This window comes from Rutidosis leptorrhynchoides, chromosome 6 (genome assembly GCF_046630445.1).
Source record: "Rutidosis leptorrhynchoides isolate AG116_Rl617_1_P2 chromosome 6, CSIRO_AGI_Rlap_v1, whole genome shotgun sequence".
Classification (NCBI taxonomy): Eukaryota; Viridiplantae; Streptophyta; class Magnoliopsida; order Asterales; family Asteraceae; genus Rutidosis; species Rutidosis leptorrhynchoides.
In genome coordinates, this window is record NC_092338.1 from 54,628,763 (window position 1) to 54,655,084 (window position 26,322).

Consider the following 26,322-nt stretch of genomic DNA (forward strand, 5'->3'; position numbering starts at 1 on the left):
AGACACTTTTCAAATAGTTCAAATATATTACAAAGGCGTCGACGTCGCTACACGAAAAGACATCGACACAGCCGCTGATGGTTCCATTATGAAGAAAACCGCTACCGAAGCTCTCAAGATTATTGATAATACAGCCTCCCACTCGCATGAGTGGCATCAGGAAAAAGATATCTTTAATTCATCTAAAGTGGCTAGAGCCGATTCTAGCCATGACTTTGATTCCATTTCCGCAAAGATAGATGCTTTCGAGAGATGAATGGAAAATATGACTAAAGATATTCACGCAATACGAATTAGTTGTGAGCAATGTGGAGGACCACATTTAACAAAAGATTGTCTCAATGTTGAACAAGCAATGGAACAAAGAGAGAATGTGTCATACATAAACCAAAAGCCGGGAAATAATTATCAAAATAATTATCAACCGTAAAGGCCAAACTACAATCGAAACATTCCTTACAATCAAAATGCCCAACACAACAACCAACAAGGTCCTAGCAATCAACAAGTATTCAACAATACTTACAATCAGCAAAGACCTGGTTAACTTAATAAACCACCACAAACCGATGAGAAAAAGACAAATTTAGAAAACATGGTTTAAAGCTAGTTGAATCTCAAACGCAGTTTGTTACATCTCAGAAACAAACTAATGAACAAAATGCTCAAGCATTTAGAAATCAACAAGCTTCAATCCAAAATCTTGAACAAGAAGTGAGTAACCTAGCAAGATTAATTGGCGATAGAAAATTGGGGAGTCTACCTAGTGATACAAATGCTAACCTCCGAAATGAAATAGCTAAAGCTATTACCACAAGAAGTGTTATAACACTTAAACCACATGAAATACCTGTAATTTCCGATTACTCTATTCCTACTTCACAGGCACCACAACCTAAGCAAGAGAAGGAATCAGAACCGGTAGTTGAAAAGGTTAATGAAGATAACAAAGTTAAGGCAAAACCTTATGTTAAACCATACCAACCACCACTTCCATACCCGAGTAAAATGAGAAAAGAAAGACTTGAAGTCGAGCAATCCAAATTATTGGATATGTTTAAACAAATAAATGTCAATCTTCCTTTCATTGATGTGATTTCAGGATTGCCAAGATATGCTAAATTTCTGAAAGATCTAATCACAAATAGAAGGGAAATGGAAGAACTCTCGGCTATCATAATGAATGCTGCATGTTCTGCAGTGTTGTTGAATAAGATACCAGAAAAATTATCAGATCTAGGAAGTTTTACAATTCCATGTTTTCTGGGTAGTCTTAGTTCAATAGAAGCATTGGCAGATTTAGGTGCTAGTATTAATTTAATGGCGTATTCATTATACACTAAACTAGACCTTGGAGATTTAAAACCAACATGAATAAGCATACAACTAGCCGATCGATCAATAAAATATCCTAGAGGGATAATGGAGAACATACTAGTTAAAGTTGGTACTTTAGTATTCCCAGTAGATTTTGTTATTTTGGACATGGAAGAAGATTCTCGAGTTCCTCTTATATTAGGAAGACCATTCTTAAACACGGCTAAAGCAATAATAGACGTGTTTGGTAAGAAATTGACCCTAAGTATAGAGGACGAGAGTGTTACCTTTTCTGTTGATAAAGTAATGCAACAACCGCAATCTGCAAATGATACATGTTATTATGTTCAACCTATAGATTCACATGCAGAATTGTTACAAGAATTTCCTGAATTACAAGGAACAGGAGAATGTTCTTTAGGAGAAGGAGATGAACCAATTGATGAAGCTGAAATGTTAGCTATACTCATAGCTAATGAATACGAATCAACAACAGAATAACTTCAAGTGCTGAAAGAGGAAGACAAATATCGATACAAATCATCGATAGAAGAACCACAGACCTTAGAATTAAAGCCACTTCCAACCATTTGGAATACGCTTATTTACATGGTAAATCTGAATTACCTGTAATAATCTCGTCTTCTCTTACGAAAAATGAAAAATCTCAACTCATTTCTGTGCTAAAAGCTTATAAAAAAGCTATTGCATGGAAGATTCATGACATTAAAGGTATAAGTCCATCGTATTGCACACATAAAATTCTTATGGAAGAAAATCATAAAACATATGTGCAACGCCAATGAAGATTAAATCCAAATATGCAATATGTTACTAAGAAAGAAATTATTAAACTACTCGATGCAGGTTTAATTTATCCAATCTCTGATAGTCCATGGGTAAGCCCAGTTCAATGCGTACCTAAGAAAGGTGGCATCACTGTCATCACAAATGATGATGATGAGCTTATTCCTACTAGGACTGTAACAAGATAGCGTATTTGTATTGAATATAGAAAATTAAATGACGCCGCCCGAAAAGATCACTTTACCTTACCTTTCATTGATCAAATGTTGGAAAGGTTAGCCGGAAATAATTACTATTGTTTTCTTGACGGTTTCCCCGGATATTTTCAAATTCCAATCGCACCCGAAGACCAAGAGAAAACCATCTTCATGTGCCCTTATGGTACTTTTGCTTACAAACGCATGCCATTTGGACTTTGCAACGCCCCTGCAACCTTTCAAAGGTGCATGATGGCGATTTTTCCCGACATGATAGAAGAATGCATGGAAGTTTTCATGGATGAATTTTCAGTCTTCGGTGATACTTTTGAAACATGTCTAGTTAATCTTGAACGAATGCTTATTAGATGCGAGAAATCAAATCTAGTTCTTAATTGGGAGAAATGCCATTTCATGGTTAAAGAAGGCATCATTCTTGGTCATAAAATTTCAAGTGAAGGAATTGAAGTGGATAAAGCTAAAGTAGATGTAATTGCTAAACTTCCACATCCCACCAATGTTAGAGGAGTTAGGAGTTTTCTAGGACATGCCGGTTTTTACCGACATTTCATAAAAGTTTTTTCTAAAATTGCCACTCCAATGAATAAACTCCTTGAAAAAGATGCTCCATTCATCTTTTCGGATGAATGCATCAAATCTTTTAATATTCTTAAAGAAAAACTCACTAATGCGCCGATTATGATAACTCCAAACTGGAAGCTACCATTTGAACTTATGTACGATGCAAGTGAGTTTGCAATGGGAGCCGTTTTAGGTCAAAGAATTGATAAACGATTCAAACCTATATATTATGCTAGTAAGACGTTACAAGGAGCACAAATGAATTACATAACTACTGAAAAAGAACTCCTTGCTATTATCTTTGCTTTTGAAAAATTTTGTTCATATCTCGTTCTAGCTAAAACGGTGGTCTATACTGATCATTCTGCCATTAAATATTTATTTTCAAAATAAGATGCCAAACCACGATTAATCCGTTAGATCTTACTTTTACAAGAATTCGATATTGAAATCCGAGATAAAAAGGGAGCAGAAAATCTCACCGTTGATCATCTTTCTCGTCTTGAAAATTCCGAATTAGAAGTTCTAAATGAATCGACCATACAAGATAACTTTCCTGATGAATACCTCTTGAAAATCGATAAAAGTGAAATTTCATGGTTTGCAGAATATGCAAACTATTTAGCATGTGGATTTCTTGAGAAAGGGTTGTCGTACCAAAAACGAAAGAAATTCTTTAGTGATATAAAACACTATTTTTGGGAAGATCCACATTTATTTAAAAGTTATCCCGATGGAATAATACGCCAATTTATATTCGGGAATAAAGCTATATAAATCTTAAACCATTGTCACACAGGACCAACTGGAGGGCATTATGGGCCTCAACTTACCGGAAGAAAGGTTTACGAAGCTGGTTTCTATTGGCCTTCAATTTTCAAAGATGCACACCTTCTTTGTAAATCCTGTGATGCATGCCAAAGGGCCGAAAAAATAAGTCAACGTGATGAAATGCCACAAAATGTCATTCAAGTGTGTGAAGTTTTTGATATTTAGGGTATTGACTTTATGGGTCCGTTTCCAAAATCTCAAAATAATCTCTAAATTCTCGTTGCCATTGATTATGTATCTAAATGGGCGGAAGCACAAGCCCTCCCAACTAATGATGCACGAGTTGTAGTCAACTTTTTAAAACGTCTTTTTGCGAGGTTCGGAACACCGAAAGCTTTAATAAGTGATCGGGGTGCTCATTTTTGTAATAATCAACTTGAGATAGTTCTCAAAATATATGGAGTAACTCATAAACTCTCAACCGCTTATCATCCACAAACAAGTGGACAAGTTGAAAATACCAACCGAGCATTAAAACGTATTCTAGAGAAAACTGTAGGAGCAAATCCAAAGGAATGGTCCATGAAATTGGAGGATGCACTTTGGGCTTTTAGAACAGCCTACAAAACTCCAATTGGCACCACACCTTTTATACTCATTTACGAAAAAGCATGTCACCTTCCAGTAGAAATTGAGCACAAAGCATTTTAGGCTTTGAAGACATGTAATCTTGATTTCCATGAAGCTGGATGCCTACGGTTAAGTCAACTAAATGAATTAGAAGAATTAAGACATGATGCATATGCAAATTCGTTAATCTATAAGGAAAGAATGAAGAAATAACATGATAAAAGAATCAGAAGTTCAAAAAAATTTAAGAAAGGAGACAGAGTTCTTCTTTTCAATTCAAGATTCAGGCTATTTCCTGGAAAGTTGAAATCAAGATGGTCTGGACCATTTATAGTCAAAAGAGTTTTTCGGTACGGAACAATAGAATTGATAAATTCAAATGGGATTGAATTTAAAGTTAATGGTCATAGAGTTAAACACTATATTCATGGTCCGATGGAAGTTGACGATGAAGTTAATCACAATTTCAACACCACAGCTAACTAAGTATGGGGAGATTCAAATGTTTTAAGAATAATTCTTATACTGTCGAAAGTTAGATATTCTGTTTTCGTATAGTTTCCAAGAATGGAATCCGATTGATCTTTTCTACTAGCAGGCCCTAAAGAACTAGTCTTCTCCCCCCATTCTGAATTTTTTGTTTTTTTTCGGTTTTACAAGATGAAGAATTCCTTTGATTTAAACCATGGTCTATTGCTACATGCTATGATTACTAAATGCAATAAAAACAACCTCCCGAGTGAACTGGTGTCAGTAATAAGAAGCAAATGTGACGAAGTGAGAAAAAAAACTCAGGAACGATCATAATAAGATATATTTCGGTAAAGGAAAATCATTATCCGCAGCAAAAAGAAGAGCAAGACACCTTGAAAGATGTCATAAATGCGAAAAATGGTCACACGAAAGAAAATGTTCGAACAATCAAACATGCTCCAATAATGAGTTCGTTACTCTATTAAGAGAAGGACCGTTCACGTGCTTAGATGAAAAGTTATTGAATACATGAGGTTACGCTTATGTAGCAATGGAAAACCAAATCGAACGACTCTCCTATGAGTCGACCAGAGCAGGTCACTGAGAATTCAATCTAGCAGGTAAGTTTGTACAGTTTTTATTTTTTATTGCTTTTAACCTTTTGTTTTTAAACGCTAAACTTTCGATATAAAGCATTAAATTGATATTCAGTAAAAAATAGGTATAATAAACCAAAATTATTGATATCAAGTTAAATTTAATCTATCAATGCGAAATTTACCGTTTATTCATAAGGTATAAATATCTTTAATCAATCAATTTAAAATATTTCAAAAATTCGTCAGGAGTAAAACTAGGTAATATAGCAGAAATTACTTTACCCAAAAGAGAGACTTATATTTTTGTTAATATTTGATTGATTAAAGTGGGATAAAAGACCAAAAATATTTTTATTTTTATTTTTACCTTGTTTTAAAAATTAATATATTACTATATTATTTTAAATATAAGTTAATATAAATTTATAAAATTAATGTATATAAATATTAATAATATTTATATGAAATTAATATGAATTTTAAATTTAAGTTTTGTGTGAATTTAAAAATAAAATTTACTTTATTTCATTAAGTTAAAAAAAATGATTTCTAAAATTGGCCGTGAGTTAAACACTGGGTCGTTGAACCGAAATTGCTTTACCCGAGGGCGGGGCGAAAAATTTTGTTATCATTATTTTTAATATTATTGATCTAAAGTATGCCAAAAAAATTAAAAAAACTCAAAAATCTTTGTTTTTAAAACAATCGCTCTAAAAAGTCAATTTTTAAATTTTGTCGAGGGACGGACTAGGTGTAACGTACTGAAACTACCTCTAAACCAAACACAAAGGAAACAAAATTTTAAAAATTATTCATTTTAATTGTTTTAATTAATAAAAGTTTTATAAAAGAATATATATATAAATTAAAGCTCCGCGATCGCGGAGCTGTGAGAGTAATTATCTCCGCGATCGCGGAGTAACCAAAATCTTGGCCAGATAAACTGGTCGAGACAGATCAGTCCTCACTCACCCATTTTTATTTCTGCAAAAATACACCCGAAAACACAACCCAAATTTGCGATTTTACACCATTTTTAATCAAATCTTTCATAAAAATATGTTTGGGAGATTCCTATCAAGAAGCTTTTTAAGGAGCAGGGTAAATTTCTACAGCAAACACTCTTTAATTTCGAATTTTTAGTATTCTTGAGCAATTTTTACCTAATTTGATTTTGATAATTTCTAGCTTAATTATAGTTAACTTGTTCGTATATTATGCTTGTATAGCCTAAATTGATGCCATTTAACATGATTAGAAGCCTTAAACTTCAAATTTTTCGCAATCTAGGGTTGGTGTTCTTGAGTAAATTTGGGTCTTTTTGATATAAACGAGTTATGGTCATTTTTTGTTGTGAATTGATGCTAAATTAAGTAGTGTAACATGTTTAGGTTGCTAAATGATCAAAACTTTGACTGTAAACATGTTAATTGAGTAAAATTATTGACTTTTTAAGTCAAAATTACATGAACTAGATAATTTGGATATGTATATCAATTGGGACTCGTTTAAATGCTTGAAATTTTATTTTGACATGTTTTGGAAGATGAATTGTTATGAATATTGTATACCTTTTCATATATGCGTGTTTTGAAAAAGTATAGAATTGTTAAAAATATGAAAATGTGTATAAGTTTAATATTGTTTAAACATGTATTTATGATTGTTTTGATTTGTTATTTTGCTAACACTAATGCATTACTTGAATGCACAAATATTGTGTTTAATGTGTTTTGCAGACTGAAAGGGGTGAATCTTCATCCACTCCCAACACTTATAATGCTCCTCCTAAAAATGCAGACGAACAGGAGATCATCAATCAATACAGACAAAATCAACCACCTCAATTCATTTCATTGACACAAATAAACGAGGCAGATTTACACCCGAACTTAAGATTTGATAGATTTTTGACAGAATATCCAAAATTTTAGAGGAACTTAAGAATTCTTCATCCTAAGAATGTTGAAGTGTCCAGAGTGATATATTAGAAGCCGTTAGAGACAGTGGGATTGGCTGAACCAATCAGAGAATTACTTTACCAAAGGTATGATAATTCTACTTTTAACGATTGAGAACGTTTATTCACTATTCGTAGGCCTGTATATAAGGAATGGTGTGTTGAGTTAATAAGTACTGTTGAACTAAATGATCAAGTAGTTAGTTTAACAGATAAGAGTTTTATTAGATTTTTATTAGGAGGTGTAATGCGCCATATGTCTTTATTAGAAATGGCTCAGGCTTCGTGTATATATACGCCTGAGGAACTAGAATCTGATGATTGTAGACAGTTAATAATTGGAGGTAGAAGGGTTGATGAAAATTTTGATATACATGTATTATGGAGTAGAATGTCTAGCCATAATCGATTTCGTGGGGGTAATTATTCTTATACCGATATTGATAGAGCGGAGCTAAGAGTAATTCATAGATTTTTAGAGAACTCGATTACACAAAGAGGTAAGAATAAAGATAAAGTGAATGAAAATGATCTATTTTACCTCATGTGTATTAGAGACCCACAGATCTGTGTGAATATTCCTTATTGTGTGGGTTATTATTTATGACTAATGGTAAGGGGTATGAGACATAATAGTATTATAGGAGGTGGTATTTTTGTTACCTTAATTGCTGAGTATCTCGGTGTGGATAGAACTCGGGGGGGGGGATTAGAAGTAGTACCCGAACCCCGTGATAGAATTGATCTACGTGTATATGCTGGTGCAAAGGTTTTATTGAAAAGATGTAACGCTGCACTACCATATCAAGGCAGGCATCCACAGGTAGAGCGAGATCAGGATCAAGGTAATGTAGGTGGAGGAAATCAAAATATGATAGAAATGCAACGATTATTGGCCCAAAATGAATACGAACAGGATAGGCAACATGAGTTTCAGGTATGGCAATATCATTAATATCAAATCCAAGGCCATTTGGCCTTCCAAAACTGAAACTACATTCCTACCGAATTGGCCAATTTTCCTCCATGGACTGTCGATACACGACCACAGTATCCTACATATGACCCAACCGTATCAACCGTAAATTTTCTTATTCTTATTTTATTTTTATTATATTTGTAATTTGTAATGTTATTACTTTTAATACTTATTTTGATATTGTAATATTTTTTTTATAGTTTTCTAACTTTTTAATATTAGATTTTATAAATTTTTGAATGTGGAGTTATATAACTTCAAAAATATGTATATATGTTTGCAGTTTATCTCATATACAAAACAGGATAAAACAGCGCATTTTCAAAGACTGACATTAAGTTCAGCAAAAGCTACTATTTTTGACGACAAGACACAAAACAAATGTGAAATAACAACTGCAGAAATGAACAAATGATGTGCACCATTTATCATTCAAACAAATAACATATTGACAAACTTGGTATTTTTAATCATCTTTTTACGCTAATCACCCTCATGAATTTAAATTTTTACTGATTTCTTGCAAATGAGGGCATTGCAAGATCTTAAGTGTGGGAAGGGATTAAATTCTTTTGGTTTAAACATTTTATTAATACACATGGTTTAATTGCCAAATTTTGTGAAAATTTGAAAAATTTTCAACTAAATGAATTCAAAATCATGTTTATACATATTTATGAACTATAAAACTAGGTTTTAATACCGAAATTATTGTTACCTCAGAAAGGACATAAATTGATAAACAAACCTAAAATGCTAGAATTCATTTAAAATGAAATATAGGAGAATAAAAAGGCAAAGAAAAAAATAAATAAAAGCTAAGTGTGGGAAGAATTTACTAAGTTCTTCAGAACATATATCACAAATTTTTGTACAAGATTATTGCAGGTACTTTTGCTTTGGACTAAACTAATCAGTTTTACTCGGTTTACTGTAATATAAATGAATGAAAAGATGTATCTACACGATGAATCAATTCCATCATTATAGGAAGTAAAGTCTTCCAAAAAAGAAATGCGCTTCTTGATTTAGGTCAAGAAGTTATCGTCCAGACCAGTTGTAGAGTCTACGAAAAACTTTGAAAAGTTTTCTCGAAAATCAGCTGGAAATCCACGGACCTCAGCAGCAAACAGGGTCGCCAAGTGGTCAGACTTATCTTAGCCATGAGAGGATTGGTCTCGTAAAATGTGGAGGGCGCCGCGCAAATTAGCTTGATAAGACTAATGAATCAGACCCCCAGAAAGGATAATCTCCTTAAAGATTAAAAATCAGCATTTAAGCCTGATATTACTCAATCCTTGAGATTGACCTTAAAGATTGAGAATTACAAACTCGTGGAATTCAATGATATCTAAACTCGAGCTTGAACGAGAAAATATTTTGATCAAAAATAAAACCGATTTGTTTTCTGAAAACCTATTTTCAATGCGTTCATTACCATTGAACATAAAATCTTGAGAATTCATCAGAATTCATTAGGTCACCTGAACCAAATCGGGTGTCAACAGTAAGAATGGTGGTTGCATAGCATGGTCGAAGACAGGACCTTGTGCCAAACTGAAAAATTATAGGGTGATCTTTACTATTTCTCCGACCAAGGATAGTAATTGCATCCGACACGTTTTGGACCATGAATATCTACATGTCATTAGACATTGCCTTAACAGTTGCTTGTTTATCGCTTCCATTTACAACTGAACGGTTGTTTACCGAAAGGTAATATACGGGACAAGTATACTGGACGTGTGCTTTTCTAATACAAGGTTAGAAAGTGGGTGACACAAAACCACAAGTTTTGAGCTAAAATTTTAAAATCTAAAACCCACAACTCACAAAAACATTTTGCAAACACCGGTAAAGGGTTATTCCAGAAAACTTGTCTAGGGTAAAATCTAGCATGAATTTTCAAAAGATCAAATGTTTTCATAAAGATCCAATTTCTTTAAGGATCTAAATTTTTATAGTCATGTGGGACTGTAAGCCACAAACGTTACTATCATTGTTCATACCGCCGTATCAAAATTACTTATGTATAAAGTGTGAAGAATAAAGAAGTGATTCGAGTGAAGTTATATTTCAAGTTCTATTTTGCTTGAGGATAAGCAACGTCCAAGTGTGAGAATATTTGATAATGCTAAAAAAGAACACATATTTCATAGCATTATCATTCCAGAAAGACAAGCTTTTAGTTGCAATTGTTCTATTTCCAAGTGATAATCGTTTAAATAATAAAATGTGAAGACAGAAGACTAAAATGACGATTTAAAGACGCAAATGACCAGAAAGCTCAAACGTACAAGTTTCACTCTAAATGATACTATTTAGTGATGAATAACGTCCAAAAAATGACAAGAGTACAAGTCGTAAAACACAAAGTACAAGATATTAAAGCATACGAAAAGACGTTCAAAATTCCGGAACCGAGACATAAACCGAATATCAATGTACGACTCAACGGAGCTAAAATTGCAAGTCAACTATGTACAAGAATATAATATAATATATATAATTATATATATTATATTATAAAATAAATCAGCAGCCCACGTTTTAATCAAGAAATGAGCTGAAAGCAAGAGCTCCGCGATCGCGGAGCCTCAACACACAAAATCATAGCGATCGCGGAGCAGTATCTGACAGATTTTGCCTATAAAAGCTAACGAATTCTGCTCGATTCATCCATCCCTTTTTCTATCTATCTCTCTGAATATATATATATATATATATATATATATATATATATATATATATATATATATATATATATATATATATATATATATATATATATATATATATATATATTTATAATTATTAAGTTTAAGTTAATCTTAATAATAATTGAGTTATTGTAACGAATGTTTTACAGTTTTAAAGTCGAAACTATGTCCGTGTAACACTACGCGATTAATAATCATTGTAAGCTATGTTCTTCCTTTTTAAATTAATGTCTCGTAACTAAGTTATTATTATGCTTATTTGAGCCGAAGTAATCGTGATGTTGGATTAAATATTAAGACGGGGTTATTGGACTTTGGACCCTAATTAGGGTTTGGACAAAAGACCGACACTTGTGGACACATGACTATTGACTATTAATGGACTTTATATTTGTTTAACTGAATGATATTTCATTAATTTAATATAGAGATTTACAACTTGACGTATTTATAAATAACCACATATATACGTACAACGAACCTTGGAACCCCTACTGGAACCAACCGTATCAACCGTAAATTTTCTTATTCTTATTTTATTTTATTATATTTGTAATTTGTAATGTTATTACTTTTAATACTTATTTTGATATTGTAATAGTTTTTATAGTTTTCTAACTTTTACAACTTATTGAAACAGAGGTGGATTACATACAGTGACAACTGGTGTAATTGTTAACATAGTATTAAAACCTTGGACTACATACAGTCGATATCCTGGTGTTGTTATTAACAAAGTATTAAGACCTTGTTACAGTTTGGATCCCTAATTAGTTGTAATATTTGACTTCGGGTATAAGGGTAATTTGACGAGGACACTCGCACTTTATATTCATGACTGATGGACTATTTTGGACAAAAACCAGATAGACATATCAAATAATCTAGGACAAAAGACAATTAACTCAGGGTAACAAATTAAAATAAAAACGTCAAACATCATGATTACGGAAGTTTAAATAAGCATAATTCTTTTAGTTCATATTCTATCACAATTTTATTTATTATTGTACTTTTAATATTCGTACTTTTATTTATCATCATTTAAATACTCGCAATTTTATTTAACGCAATTTTATTTACTGTCATTTATTTTACGCTTTAAATTAAGTTATTTTTATATATAATATTTTGAATTAGGTTTTGATTGTGATAAAAGTATAAAAATTGACAAACCGGTCGTTAAACGGTAAAACCCCCCTTTTATAATAATAATACAACTTATATATATATATATATATATATATATATATATATATATATATATATATATATATATATATATATATTTGTATAAATTTAACTGTTTAAAAATATATATTACGTTTTCAATCTGTATCCCTGTGGAACGAACCGGACTTACTAAAAGCTAAACTACTCTATGATTAGGTACACTACCTATAAGTGTTGTAGCAAGGTTTAGGTATATCCATTCTATAAATAAATAAATAACTTGTGTAAATTGTATCGTATTTAATAGTATTTTATATAAAAATTAATACTATATTTATATACCGCTGCTCTAACATCAAGTATTTTTGGCGCCGCTGCCGGGGATTCAACACTAACCAAAAGCGGAACGCTATACTATTTTTGTAAAAACATAATTATATATAAGTTTTAAATATAAAGATAATATATATATATATATATATATATATATATATATATATATATATATATATATATATATATATATATATATAAGTGTTTAAAAATATATATATTTATTTTTTTAAGATAAATTAAAAAGTGTTTTTATTTTTATATTTTAAAATATAAGTTTATTATATTTTATATAAATATTCTATAAATATTTTCTATAATTTAAAATTAGAAAATTAAAATCAAAATAAAAAAAATTTGGGCCGAAGCCTGATCGAAGCCCAAAACTGATATGGACTTCCTTGCCATGCGATCGCATGAGCAAAAGGAGTAAAACTCATTCGATTGCATGAGTCAGGCTGGCAGCTGAAACCTAGTACGCAATAAATGCTAATTTAGGGTTTATAATTTTATTATTATTAATTAGGGTTTATAATTTAATAATTATTATCATTAGGTTTTAATTTAATATTTAGTCATTAATTAGTTTTATTTTGTAATTTTAAGTTTAAATTTTATTATTAAATATATAGATTAATATTTTTATATACTAATAATATAAAAATAATATTTTTTATATAAAATCTTATTTTTATCATTTTTATAATATATCTTTTTATTAATTGTACCTTTTAATTCGTTTAGTTCGTAATTATAATTTTAGTTTTAGTTTCATTATTCGCCTTAGTTTAATTTCTAAGTTTTACCGTAATTTCCCTTAAAGTCTTTTTCTTAGAACTAGATTTTAAAAGCCTTAGAATTTTACGACATCACTTATCGCTTTAGTTTTTAAATAGATTTTAGTATCTTTTAAGTAATTTCCGATTTCCTTTTAGAATTGTATTTTTAGTTTTAGTTCATTTAGATTTAAAACTTTAATCGTAACTTTTAATTTTAAGCTTTTAAACGCTAAGCTTTAGACGTAAAATTTTAGTTTCTAAGTTTTAGATTGTTTTTCGACATTTATTTTTCGAATTATTGTTTTTCGACGCGCTTTTTCTTTTTCATTTCTACGCTCTAGTTTTTAGGACATAGAATTTTCTTTAAATTTCTTTAAATTTCGACGAAAAAATTATTTTTAGCAATTAAATCAATAGACCCCAATTTTCTGGTTCGTAGTAATAGTTGAATTTGTTAGTGGCGAGTTGTGGATTTCTGATTTAAAGGGTCCTGGCTACCTGCTGCATCTTTTGGCTATTCGAAACGTGGACAAAATCAGAAAAGTCTATTAATTTGATAACTTATATAATTTTTATTTTTATAACTAATAGGATATTCAGTGAATGCACCGAGCGAAACATTCACCACCTTTCATACGTTCACCACCTATAACTAGATCAAGACATTTAGCCAATATTGTCGCCGTGAATTTTTCTTTAGAATCATCCGCTATTCGTACAAGAACTCCAATTCAAATTTCCGATAATTCATTTTTTGAACCCGACTTTACAATTGAGGACCCGGACGATATTCAAGGACAATTCAAAGATCCTGATCCATTAATCATTCCTCCTGAACCACAAATTATTCATCCGGAGGTTGTCGAGGAAGGAACCGTTAAATCAAAATCTTCTAGTGATTCAGATTCAACAAATTCAACTATGAAAAAAACAGAACCTCAAAGTATGAAAGATAGAATGAGAGCCACACGCACGGGCCAAGGTCATGCCATTAATCAGCCAGAAGTTAGACCGCCAGATTTTGAAATCAAAGGACAAATCTTACACATGATCACAAATCAGTGCCAATTTAGTGGTGCAGCAAAAGAAGATCCAAACGAACATCTTCGAACTTTTAATAGGATTTGTACTCTATTTAAAATCTGAGAAATTGAGGATGAAACGATCTATCTTATGTTGTTCCCCTGGACTTTAAAGGGGGAAGCCAAAGATTGGTTAGAATCATTACCCGAAGGAGCGATTGATATATGGGATGTTTTAGTTGAGAAATTTCTTCAAAGATTCTTTCCGGCATCTAAAGCCGTGAGACTTCAAGGAGAAATTGCCACATTCACACAAAAGCCAAATGAAACGTTATTTGAGGCGTGGACAAGATTTGGAAAAATGTTGAGAGGATGTCCTCAACATGGTTTAGACACTTTCCAAATTGTTCAAATATTTTATAAAGGCGTCAACGTCGCTACAAGAAAAGACATCGATACAGCCGCTGGTGGTTCCATTATCAAGAAAACCGCTACCGAAGCTCAAAATATTATTGATAATACACCCTCCCACTCACATGAGTGGCACTAAGAAAAAGATATCTTACATTCATCCAAAGCGGCTAGAACCGATTCTAGCCATGACTTTGACTCCATTTCTACAAAGCTAGATTTTTTCAAGAGACGAATGGAAAAGACGACTAAAGAGATTCACGCAATACGAATCAGTTGTGAGCAATGTGGAGGACCACATTTGACAAAAGATTGTCTCAGTATTGAACAAACAATGGAACAAAGAGAGAATGTTTCATACATAAACCAAAGGCCGGGAAATAATTATCAACCGCCATGAAATGACCCTTTCATATACATTATAAACGATTCACAATAGTTGATTACGTCGCGAGGTATTTGACCTCTATATGATACATTTTACAAACATTGCATTCGTTTTTAAAAGACAAACTTTCTTTACATTAAAAATTGACGGCATGCATACCATTTCATATTACATCCAACTATAATTGACTTAATAATAATCTTGATGAACTCAACGACTCGAATGCAACATCTTTCAAAGTATGTCATGAATGACTCCAATTAATATCCTTAAAATGAGCTAATGCGCAGCGGAATATTTCTTTAATATCTGAGAATAAACATGTTTTAAAGTGTCAACGAAAAGGTTGGTGAGTTCATTAGTTTATCATAATCAATCATTTTCATAATAGTAATAGACCACAAGATTTTAGTTTCCATAAATATCCGTACACTCGCAAGTGTATAAAAGTATTCTATAAGTTGTTGAGCGCTTCGATAACCATACTTAACAATTAATGTGGCATATTCCCTTTATTATGAAATCTCCCTACACTGTACCAAGTGTAGTAAAAATGAAGTACTATGCAACCATATACGATACTAGAGAGACTAGCCAGGTTGGGTTGTCAAACCCGATAGATCTATCAATAGGATTCGCGTATACATGTTCTTCCAACATGTAAATATTAGTTACCAAGCTATCAAGGAAGATATGCAAAGTGGTACAACTCAACGTAGAATATGTTTCTAGTACTTGTGTCCATTTCGTAAAACAGTTATAAAAATAACGCATGTATTCTCAGCCCAAAAATATATAATGCAACAGCATTTAAAAAGGGAGCAAATGAAACTCACAATACTGTATTTCGTAGCAATTATGTATATGACGGCACTGAACAAGTGCAGGGTTTGTCTCGGATTCACGAACCTATATCAATTATATATATTATATAATATTATTAACATATAATATTGATAAAACAAGTTTATAGAATTAATTTTTAACATTTTTATGTTAGTAGTCCTTTGTTAGTAGTCCAAAATAGTCCGAAATGTCCAACAGTCCAATAATCGGTATATATATAATCTTAGAATTACCCCATGACGTATTGTATACGTATTGTCTTTGCATCAACCCAGAGACGTATTGTATACGTATTGTCTTAGAATTTATCAAAACGTATTGTATACTTATTATCATGGAATGTACCAAGATTATTATATATATATACAATCTCGGAATTAACTAAGATTATAATATTTTGTTATACTAATGATAACATGTCCAAATATATATATATAGGAAAATTTAGCAAGGATATGGTTAATATATATTTTTTTACAATATAAATTTCGTCCATACAACGTTAATTTTAGCAGATTTTGTTTTGCTCGCCAAATATTCATTACAACTCCGTTTAAAGTGAATCAAATTGCTATGGATTCCTTAAGAAGTTAATTTTTCAAAAAACATTCGAAAATTTCAACACATGTATTAATATTCAAAGTTTTACCCTCTTTTTATGCCGTGGACAGATTTGAAAGAATCCCGGCACCCACCCAATATATGATTTTTGATAAAATACTTCCACTTTGTCTAAAATCATGAAAAAAATACTGGAAGTCTTATTTACATATATTAACATATTTACAAAGTCTTGGCCTCGAACTCAAAGTCTAAAATAGGTTTTTAATTCTCAACCCAAAACAGCCCGCTTTTTACCGAATGGAGATTAAACGATATATGTTAAGTTTCAAGGTGTTCTTCATATGTACAAGTTATAAGTTCTTATATTAACTTAATATAACATCATAATACATATAAATAAGTGTTATTAGAGTTGAGTTAGAAAGATTAGATTAGTTTTTCAAACAAGTTTAGAATCAACTAAACTATGTTCTAGTTTATAAACTCTTATATAGATAGCTATAAACATATGAATTGAACAAGAGTTGAAGTAAAGTTTTTACCTCAAGTTTAGAATGTAAAGTTGCTGAAAAGAAGTAGTAGAACAAAACTTGAGAGTGATCTTGCAAGTGTGTGTGAAAATTGAAAGTAAAATTTGGAAAATGAATGTGTAAAAATGAGCTAGAAATGGTGCTTATTTATAGGCTTGAAAATTTGTTTTTTAGTGAAAATATCTAGTATAAGTTAAAATGTATTAAGTCATGGATGACATATTAAATTGATTAGGTCATGGATGACATATTACACAAATAATTTCAGATTTCTATTGGTATATACCAATAGTAAATACTTCTAGAAACTGTGTATAATACGGGTAAAAAATACCGTATGAATGCGAGTAGAATTCTTGAGGAAATTGAACGAAAATACGAGTATAGCTATCCTTTATATGTATTGTTATATTATAAAGTGTATTCAATACTTGTAAGGATGTATTTACACTCGTAATACATTATATGTAAATACATTTTAACATAAGTTAATTACGTCGTTTAAATAGTAACATATATATTGTTCAAAAACTCTTTAAATTAGTGGTATGAAAATATATATATATATATATATATATATATATATACATATATATATATATATATATATATATATATATATATATATATATATATATATAATACTTTGTTAATATACTTAATGAGATATTTAATTATCATATTTTCAAGTTAAATCTATATATATATATATATACATATATATATATATATATATATATATATATATATATATACACACACACACACACATATATTAATACAAGTTATGACGTTCGTGAATCATCGGTCAAACTGGGTGGTCAAACGTTTACATAAATTTCGTTTCAATTAATCAAGTCTTAACAAGCTTGATTGCTTAACATGTTGGAAACATTTAATTATGTAAATATTAATCTCATATATATTAACGGAAAAATCCGGGTCGTTTTACACATAATTGTTCGTGAATCGTCAAGAGCAGTCGATGGGTAAATGAATAAATGAACACAGTTCAAAGTTTTTGAGATTTCAAAATTACAAACTTTGCTTATCGTTTCGGAAACATAAAAAGATCAAGTTTAAATTTGGTCGGAAATTTTCGGGTTGTCACAGTACCTACCCTTTAAAGAAATTTCATCCCGAAATTTGATTGGGATGGTCATGGCTGACAATAAGTATGTTTTCACGACTCTTATGAGTTGAAAATTAGAGTTTTATTGTCATTAAGTAATATGGATAAGACAATGTGTTTATGTGAAGAGTACGAGTGAAGCTACCACAAAAGAGTGAAATGAGTAGGTGTAGATTCGTCATATCTCTTGACGTAGATAGGATTGATTTCCAAGTTCAAGAGATTTAGAGAAAATCTTCGTAATAAGATTTGATTCTTCGGTAATCAAGGGAATTAGGATCCGCTTTAAATGCGATCACCTGTTTTGAATGCTCTGTCGGATATTTTACTATAAATCTACCCCCTTCGTTTCCTTATTTCCACAACTCACATCTTCTATTCTTTCTTCCTCAATTCATACTTTAAAGCATACGTCAATATGCTCCATCCAGTTCTAATTCTTGATATACTCCTAACTTTCATATCTGTCATTCTTCTTTTTCATCTACCACCGGAGAATTTTATTTACTTTTACTATTACCTTGGGGTTATAGTGTTTTTAATTCTCCCGTGCCTTTATGTTGCAATACGTATTGATATGCACGGTTTGTAATTTATGTATTGTTGCCGGGATTTATATTTTCTTTTATATTTAAGAGTTCCATGTTTTTGTCTCCTCTTCCCGACTTCAAGTCAAGCGAGTAATGGTTCGGAATTTGTAGGTATGAAGCTTCGGATGAACAATACTAATGTTCTAAGAAAGAAATGGTAATAGCACGATCTGACTTGTTAAATTACCAGAAAATTACGGAAAAGAACGAATCATCAAGAAAAATATTTTCTTGATAATTCTAGAGGTTAAATAGAATGAAAAAGTTATGTAACATGGCACATGATGACGGTATGGTCTGTGAATCATCATGTTCCATTAGAAATTCAGCATGACTTACTGTAATATAATCACGTTGATCAAGTGTCATTATATTATACTAACTCATACTTCAGTTCCCAACATTACTTCAAAAACATTCATACTTTACACTCAAAGGTTTCAAATGTTTAGAAACTAAAACAGTTTCCTTTATGATGTGCTACAGATTACCCGAGGGGATAAATGATTTCAGATAAGAATGGTTATGAAAATATCTTCAGAAATATGGAGGATATTTATAATGGAAGATGCGATGATATCTTAGATTATTTAAGATACGAGGATGATGAAGAATATTGTCCGCAAGGGTTTTAGAGTAAGGAGCAAGGTATTTGCTAAGGATTTCAGCAGACACTGAATCATCTGGATTCTTTGAAGGTAGATTTCGTCTTTGTGATTTATCCACAGCCTCCTTCATAGTTTGCTCAATTCGTTTTCCAGTTCCAAACCTTCTCTTTTTCTGAGCTTTGCCAACATACTATTCTTTATCATCAAACTTTTGACTGTTAAGGTCGTTTACAGTTTTTGCTGCTTCATCAGCATTTTTCCAAAATTTGGAGAACTAGTTCGCAGTTTAGGGTGTTTTTCAGAAACTTCACATTCGAAGTCTGTAAGTCTTGGAGGTAAACGTTATATGTATATATCTAACTGTTGGCGTAAAATTGCTGCGAAATTCAAAATACTGATTGCTAATTCCCAGTAGTTGGTATGACAATTATTGTTACAAATTGTAGATGAGTACTTGATAAAGTTTCAATGAATAAGTATCATGATCTTTCGAAGAGGCTTAAAGATCAATGAAGTTGTTGATAAGTTTACTGCTAATGTGGCGAGATATGAAAGGTTCCCCGATAACAATGATGAAGGGGTAATCGTTATAATAAGGCTTATTCGATGAACAATTGAAGGTGATTTGCTGGAGCTGTGACAATACTGTCTATTTTGAAAAGAGATTGAAAAGTTATTTTAGCTAATAAATTCCAAAGGGTCTGTCACGGATACGTGTCAATATATGACTTTAGTTTCGAGGGTTTTTCAGGTACAAGACTGTGGGTGACATGTGGTGGATCATCATCTCAAGTGTCTTCAGGAATTTCGAAGGGTTTGAACACAGATTGTAATTGTTAATATACATATGATGTTCTAGTATTTTGAATGATACAAATATTTTTCTGGGTTCCATGAATAGAAATGATGTTCTAGTATAGTTTTGAAGTCAAAGTATAGTTTTGAAAGATGTAGGAATCTAAGAGTGATGATTTTGATTATTTCTCGAATTGAATTCTGATATTTCAAAATCAGAATATGTAATTAGATTTGAATGAGTATGGTTTGATTTCTATGAAAGAATGTATATTGTTGTGAAAGTAGTGAGTATAGTTGCTGATTTGCTGAACCAGAATCGAAGATTGTATAGTGTAAGATGTTAATTGTGAATTTATATATTTATCGGGTATTACCTACCCGTTAAAAAAATTTCACAAATAATGTTTTGTACCAGAAAATTTTATTACAGTCTTTATGAATATATATATATATATATATATATATATATATATATATATATATATATATATATATATATATATATATATATATATATATATATATATATATATATTTCAGATGTAATACAGATTTGATGAGTTAATACTAAATTAAGCTCAGTTGATCTTAGGCTGAAATTAGAAATGAATAATCTCTAACATTAGAGATTTCATAATCTTCACAGAGTCTTTCACTACTGTAATTAATAATTCATTATATGCGTTGTTGATTAGTAATGATGTCCACGGTGATTCTTGAACTGTCGGAGCTTGTGATGTTATAGATGCTGCTAGTGCTGATGATGCTAACGGTACTGACAGTGCTGGTGATGCTAACGGTATTGTTGATGCTGCTGATAGAACAAGTCTAGCTTGTAAATCACGCACCATTCTTGTCAGGGTTTCTATTTTGGTTTATTCATCCGATTTATAGTTAGGGCTTGAATAGATAATCTATAAGACTTTGGAGATTACATAATCGTCGCAGAGTGTTTCTCCAATGAAGTTATGAATGAACACTTCATCGTTTGTTATTGTTGGTATTCCTTGGTATCTACAGAGCGTATGACATTGGTGCTCGTAGATTGTAAAGTTGAGGTTTACGACGCGGTTGTGGTTGGGGGTGGTAATGGTACTGTTGGCGATGATGATGGTGGTACTGGTTATGCTACTGGTGCTGCTGCTGGTGTTTGTAACCTTTGCACCATATTCTCTAAAGCCACTACCCGAGCGCGAAGCTCGTTGACTTCTTCTATTACACCGGGGTGATAGTCAGTTCGGACTAGCGGATAAATAAAATCTAAAATTTGGTATAGTATATAATCGTGACGAGATACTCTGGAAATGAGAGAGAAAATGGTGTTTCGGACAGGTTCGCCGGTAAGTGCTTCAAGTTCTTCGCCAAGAGGGCAATGTGGTGGATGGAAAGGATCGCCTTCTTCTTGTCTCCAATGATTAAGGAGGCTACGAACCTATCCCCAATTCATCCAGAATAGATGATGGCTGATTGGTTGATCCATTCCAGTCACACTACTTTCGGAGCATGAGTGGGATTCCATTTTGGAATCCGAGGGACTTGAACTAATGATGAATTCCATTTCGTACGATTGAATAAAGGATTTTTCGATATGAAATGATTTTCCGGCTATCGGGTGGTATTCTAATTACATAGAATATCTATATATATATATATATATATATATATATATATATATATATATATATATATATATATATATATATATATATATATATATATATATATATATATATATATATATATATATATATATATATATATATATATATATATATAGAGCAAAAAGTTTCGTAGATTACGGAGGAAGTTACGAATTATGTCAGGCAAAGTTTATAGTAACAGATATGCTAAAATATGAATTAGCAGATACGCTAAGATATGAATTTTGTCTATACACTATTCATACAATCAATGCAATAAGATGTGTCTAGACTAAGAATGATAAGCAGGTAATTTTCGACAAAAATGATGAGCAAAACTTTTGACATACCAACACGGTCGAAGTCCAGACTTACTAATGCATCCTAACGACTATCAGTTAGATACACTAATGCAGACCTGGTTTGCTAAGACCACCGCTCTGATACCAAATGAAATGACCCATTCATATACATTATAAACGATTCACAATAGTTGATTCCATCGCGAGGTATTTGACCTCTTTATGATACATTTTACAAACATTGCATTCGTTTTTAAAAGACAAACTTTCTTTACATCAAAAATTGACGGCATGCATACCATTTCATATTACATCCAACTATAATTGACTTAATATTAATCTTGATGAACTCAACGACTCGAATGCAACGTCTTTCAAAGTATGTCATGAATGACTCCAAGTAATATCCTTAAAATGAGCTAATGCACAGCGGAAGATTTTTTTAAAACCTGAGAATAAACATGTTTTAAAGTGTCAACCAAAAGGTTGGTGAGTTCATTAGTTTATCATAATCAATCATTTCCGTAATAGTAATAGACCACAAGATTTCAGTTTCCATAAATATCTGTACGCAAGTGTATAAAAGTATTCTATAAGTTGTTGAGCGCTTCGATAACCATACTTAACAATTAATGTGGCATATTTCCTTTATTATGAAATCTCCCTACACTGTACCAAGTGTAGTAAAAATGAAGTACTATGCAACCGTTTACGATACTAGAGCGACTAGCCCGGTTGGGGTTGTCAAACCCGATAGATCTATCAATAGAATTCGCGTATACATGTTCTTACAACATGTAAATATTAGTTACCAAGCTATCAGGGAAGATATGAAAAATGGTACAACTCAATGTAGAATATGTTTTTAGTACTTGTGTCCATTTAGTAAAACAGTTATAAAAATAACGCATGTATTCTCAACTCAAAAATATATAATGCAACAACATTTAAAAAAGGAGCGAATGAAACTCACAATACTGTATTTTGTAGCAATTATGTATATGACGGCACTGAACAAGTGCAGGGTTTGTCTCGGATTCACGAACCTATATCAATTATATATATTAAATAATATTATTAACATATAATATTGATAAAACAAGTTTATAGAATTAATTTTTAACATTTTTATGTTAGTAGTCCTTTGTTAGTAGTCCAAAATAGTCCGAAATATCCAACAGTCCAATAATCGGTATATATATATAATCTTAGAATTACCCCACGACGTATTGTATACGTATTGTCTTTGCATCAACCCAGAGACGTATTGTATACGTATTGTCTTAGAATTTATCAAAACGTATTGTATACTTATTGTCTTAGGATTTATCAAAACGTATTGTATACTTATTATCATGGAATGTACCAAGATTAATATATATATATATATACACAATCTCGGAATTAACTAAGATTATAATATTTTGTTATACTAATGATAACATGTCGAATATATATATATATATATATATATATATATATATATATATATATATATATATATATATATATATATATATATATATATATATATATATATATATATATATATATATATATATATATATAGGAAAAGTTAGCAAGGATATGGTTAATATAGTTTTTTTTACAATATAAATTTCGTCCATACAACGTTAATTTTAGCAGATTTTGTTTTGCTCGCCAAATATTCATTACAACTCCGTTTAAAGTGAATCAAATTGCTATGGATTTCTTAAGAAGTTAATTTTTCAAAAACAATTCGAAAAGTTCAACACATGTAATAATATTCAGAGTTTTACCCTCTTTTTGTGCCGTGGACAGATTTGGAAGAATCCCGGCACCCACCCAATATATGATTTTTGATAAAATACTTCCACTTTGTCTAAAATCATGAAAAAAATACTGGAAGTCTTATTTATATATATTAACATATTTCCAAAGTCTTAGCCTCGAACTCAAAGTCTAAGATAGGTTTTTAATTCTCAACCCAAAACAGCCCGCTTTTTACCGAATGGAGATTAAACGATATATGTTAAGTTTCAAGGTGTTCTTCATATGAACAAGTTATAAGTTCTTATATTACCTTAATATAATATCATAATACATATAAATAAGTGTTATTAGAGTTGAGTTAGAAAGATTAGATTAGTTTTTCAAACAAGTTTAGAATCAACTAAACTATGTTCTAGTTTATAAACTCTTATATAGAGAGCTATAAACATATGAATTGAACAAGAGTTAAAGTAAAGTTTTTACCTCAAGTTTAGAATGTAAAGTTGTGTAACACCCCGTTTTTCTAAACATGACGCTCGGGGCGTCATTTGAAGTTCAAGAATGATTATTTAATAGTTTGGACGTAATTAGTTGACCACGTTAGACTTTGGGATGTTTTAAAAGTGAAATTAGAGAAAATCAGGTAAACTGTCGAGTTCGGGTGTGTTTTGTCGCGTTCTGGTCTATCGTGATCTGTGACAAACATGACCGAAACGCGACAACTTCTGATGATGAGTTCTGACCACCTTATCACGTTTCGGGTGAGTTTGTCACGTCCTGGTGTCGCGAAACGCGACGAAGTGTCTCGAAACGCGATAAATGTCGCTGTAATGACAATTTTAGTCATTTTAATGGAATCTTGTTTTGGTAAATTCACATATGGACGGGTTTTATACCCCAAATCAGTTCCAATGCTTATCTCATCTTCATTTTCACACCCAAACACTCTCATCTTCAAGTTTAGAGAGAGAGGGAGATTCTAGAGAGAGATTTGGAGTTTTGATGAAGAAGAAGCTTGAATCGAATAAAGGTGCGAGTGATAAAGTTGTTCCTTTCTTTCTCGGCTACGTTTTGATTGTTATGGTAAATTCTAAATCCGAAATTCATTATTTGACTTTGATATTCAATTTAGGGTTTGAGCTTGATTTTGTTAGAAACCCTTTAATGGTTGTGAAATGGATTTGTTGTAGATAGTAGATGAGTTTTGACGCGTTATTAGTGGGTTAGGGTTTGATGATGAAATTGAAAGTGTTTTTCATGGTTTGGTTATTAAATCACTAAGATTATAGTGTGTTAGTGTTTAGATGTTCTTAAAGAACATGTTAGTTGGTCTAAATGGGTGTTAACCTCAAATTGTTGTCAAACTAAGTTTTGAGTCAAGAATTGAAGGATCGAGTATACTAATGTTTGATTCAAGTGTTAAATGGCGTTTTGGAAAGTTAATCACTAGCCGTTAGTGATTAAAGATGTTTTTGGGACTTAAGTCAAAATGAGTTGACTTTGATGGGTCAAAATTGGTAATGACACTAGTTTTAGTCAAATGGATGTTAAACACTTTTGTTAAGTATTAAGTGATGTTTTTGAAGGTAATTACTCGCGAGAAGTAATTTTGGGATAAAGTGATATTTTAACATAAGTCAAAGGCGTTTGAAATGATTACTACCTAAGTAGTAATTTAGTGTTAAGACCTAGGTGGGTTTAAATGGCGTCAAGTAATTTAGGTTAAATTGTACTTGTTTGAATGAGTCGAAATTACCACCCGTAGTGGTAATTGGTGAAGTCCACTTTAGTTGTCTAAATGGACGGTTTGTGGAGGTAGGTATAAACCCTTGGTTAAGGGTGTTGGAGTCGAATTCTCTCGTAGAGAATGTATGTTGATTGTTTGTATATCTATATGCGTATTATAGGTAAAAGGTTTGCTCAGTTGCGTTTGGAGGCGATTTACATACATGACTTATGCGGGCATTTCGAGGTGAGTGGAATAATTATGCGTATATGTATATGGCGTATGTATTTGTAAATGTTATGGTATGAACCACGTGTCGGTAGTGTCATAGCATGAGGTGAACCACGTGCCGGTAGCATCAAGTGTGAACCACGTGCCGGTAGCACTATAAAATTTGGATGTGAACAACATGCCGGTAGCATCAAGTGTGAACCACGTGCCGGTAGCACTATAAAATGAGGCGTGAACCACGTGCCGGTAGCGTCAAAGTGTGAACCACGTGCCGGTAGCACTATAAAAGAGTGAGACTCAAATGTGTATGGTGTGAACCACGTGCCGGTAGCACCATAGCGTTTATGGTTAACCATATGGTATTGTGTATGTGTTGTAGTGTAGCATATTATATTGTTTGAGTATATGCTATTGATTATGCTAGCTTGCGATATTGGTGTGTTATTATCTTGATACTT

At 31.5% G+C, this 26,322-nt stretch overlaps 1 non-coding gene across 1 annotated transcript; it reads right to left on the reverse strand.

Moving 5' to 3' along the window:
- Window positions 1-14,626: 14,626 nt before the first annotated feature.
- LOC139856598 (small nucleolar RNA R71) lies at window positions 14,627-14,733 on the reverse strand. The gene has a single exon (XR_011762070.1). It is a non-coding gene; the product is annotated as a small nucleolar RNA R71 (small nucleolar RNA).
- Between the last annotated feature and the right edge of the window lie 11,589 nt (window positions 14,734-26,322).